Consider the following 3,132-nt stretch of genomic DNA (forward strand, 5'->3'; position numbering starts at 1 on the left):
AGGTTTGTGACTGTTTTCTGCCCGAGTGCATTGAGTTATTTTCCAGCAGGGATTGAAGCATTTTATTCCCGCTGGCTGCAATACTGCACAGTACATATATATATACTGCATTACAATTCATGAATTTATGCCATCTGGTAGACACGCGAAGCATTGCAGCCTATTAAATCCTAATCATTATCATTTAACAGATCAGCCGCCCATCAGCCAGGCATGAACCCAGGCTGGGAAGGCAAATGCAACGGGGCTTGTCAAAGGTGAGGAGCGGCGCATTCCAGGTATCTGCCAGGTACATACCGGGTATTTGCTCGAATAAAGTGTGTCGGTGCAGTATAATATATTTATCTTACTACTTTTAGCGTGTCCTCATGTTTACCCAAAAGGTTTTTTTCTTTTGAACATGGCAAACAAAGTAATATTAATTGACAGTGACTTACTTTTACTAGGCATTATGAAAATCAATCAAAACGAGCTCCTAAGGTCATTTTACAGTTCCCACATTAGGCCAAAATCCTCTTAAAGGACGCTTTTATAAATTCCATCTACTTTGTTTATAGAAAAGCAAAACATCAAGTTAACAGTATTAATGAATTAATAGATAGCCATCTCGAATTGCTGTTGTTACATAGTTTCATAGTTACATAGTAGATGAGGTTGAAAAAAGACATACGTCCATCAAGTTCAACCTATGCTAAATTTAGACAACAGAAACGTTATCCTATATCTATACTTCCTTATTGATCCAGAGGAAGGCAAACAAAAACCCCCATTAAGGGGAAAAATAAATTCCTTCCTGACTCCAAGAATTGGCAATCGGATTACTCCCTGGATCAACATTCTTCCCATGTTTACTTATTTGGAATATCCCTGTATACCTTTCATTTCTAAAAAGATGCCCAACCTTTTTTTTTTAACAAATCCATTGTATCTGCCATCACAGTCTCCATAGGTAATGAATTCCACATTTTAACTGCCCTTACTGTAAAGAACCCTTTCCTTTGTTGCTGGTGAAATCTCCTTTCCTCCAACCTAAAGGGATGCCCCCGAGTCCTTTGTACTGCCCTTTTGCAGTTAACTCTTCCCGCAACCTTCCTGGTATGCTTAACCCTGAGGCAACTAGCCACCACCCACCCCCTCTACTGCCAATAAACCATGTACTCTGGCTTAACCCCTTCATTGCCTTAGCGGCTAGCTCCTATGGTAATGAAGCCGTTTTAATGTTAATTTTAATAACAGAGTGGTCTCAGATGCTGGTTTCAAACCTTTTTGAAATCCTTGTTAAAAGAAGTCCAGTATACTAGGGATTTCCAGTTGCAAAGGTTCCACCCTTCTTAAATTTATACCATAGTATAAATGTCCTCCAGATTCAGTAATAGATCTTAGAAGTCACATGTTTTCTGGGGAAGGCATTAGTTGATATAAATTAATTGGCAAATTCCTGATATCTCAAAGACATCCTTTAAAGCACCACACCATAAGTTTAAAAAAAATGCACCGATTAGTGAAACAAACGGGACCTTGAGTCAAAAATGGTGGTGATGTCGAAGAACCCATGGCTCCTGTAGTGAAAAATTTATTAAGTCTGCAAACCAAGTTCTTCTGGGCCAATACACAGGGCTATTAGAAGAACTCAAGCTTTGTCTCGCTTTATTTTGTTTATTACCCACTGTAGAAGTGGGAATGTATGGAAAATGTAGCCAAGATGAAAGTCCCAAATTATTGGGAATACGTCCCAGGCCACAGTCCTCAGATCGTGCCATCTTTGTCTGTACATCTGCACCTTCTTGTTGACCGCTGATGCCATGAGGTCTATGTCTGGTTGACTCCATTTTCAAACTAACTGGTTGAACAGTTCTTGGCTGAGCTCCCATGCTGTATTGAACAGCTGCTGAAAGTTGGCTTCGTAATGCTACATCCAATGTGACAAAATGCATAGTTAAATACTTCAATGTTAGTATTCTCATAAGTGTCACTAAGTTGAACCCTTTGGCCAAAGCGTTATAAGCATGCAGCCAGTTCACAGCATAACCAGTATGCAGGTCCAAACACTACCTGTGAAAATTCTCATTTACCTCTGCTGGAGGGAAAATGCCCTCAGTGGACCTGTAATGCACAGGTACATGGAAAAACCAGCTACTTAAAAAGTGGGGTACGGCAGGCCTATACCGAGGGAGGAGGGGCCACTAACCTCCAACTACTGATGCCAGTTGATTAATTAAAATTAATAAACCCACAATTCCAGCATGCATTAACCTGCATACTGGTCATGTCATGAAGTGGTTGCAGGTTATAACTCTTTGGCCAAAGGGTTTAACCAAAATGACCCTTACTCATGAGAATACGAACATTGAAGTATTTAACTATGCATTTTGTCACATTTTATGTAGCATTGGGTATTTTTGTCTTTTGTCCATCTTGAAGTGGCTTAAATTGAGAAGGGTATTGACTTCCTTCAGATGTAGGACTGCTCTGAATCCACCGGATGCTTTCGGCGCTAGAAACGGAACCGAAAAAAATCCTTTGCGTTTGAGATAGTGGTACCTGCTGAATTGCAGCAATGGCCAGCAGATCTTGATCCGCCTGATTTAAGGTTTGATTCTTTTACAGATTGAGCGATAGGATTCTCTGAAATGACCTAGTATCCTCAGGAACTGCAAGGAATATCTTTGGGCTATAATCTGTAGAATCCAGGAATCCGCTGTGGTCTGGGCCCTGTGATACAGAAACTACACCAGCCTGCTACTGACCCATGCTGTTCTCTGGATTGGGACCCAGTGATTTTGCTTCTTGGTAGTCCCCCTACTGGGAGGTTGTCCCTTACCACAGGAGTGCGATTGGAGAGAAACCCAATTCCAGTTATAGTATCTTACCAGCCCTTGGGCGTATACACATGCCTCTGAGAAAGCGGACAGTGGATCTGCAATACCTGTAGACATAGGGCGTGTCTAGAGGAGACGCCGAGGTATCTCCATGAAGTAATCACTGAATACCCAGAAGGATCAGTGCATCTAGTAGTTGCATCCGCAGCGGTCTCAGATGGAGAGATGGCAGAGATAGAAGCACGAACAAATTTGCCTGCTGAAAGGAACTCTACTTGACTTAACTGTATTAATACATTATCTGCACCATAGA

Source organism: Ascaphus truei, chromosome 7 (genome assembly GCF_040206685.1).
Source record: "Ascaphus truei isolate aAscTru1 chromosome 7, aAscTru1.hap1, whole genome shotgun sequence".
Taxonomy (NCBI): domain Eukaryota; kingdom Metazoa; phylum Chordata; class Amphibia; order Anura; family Ascaphidae; genus Ascaphus; species Ascaphus truei.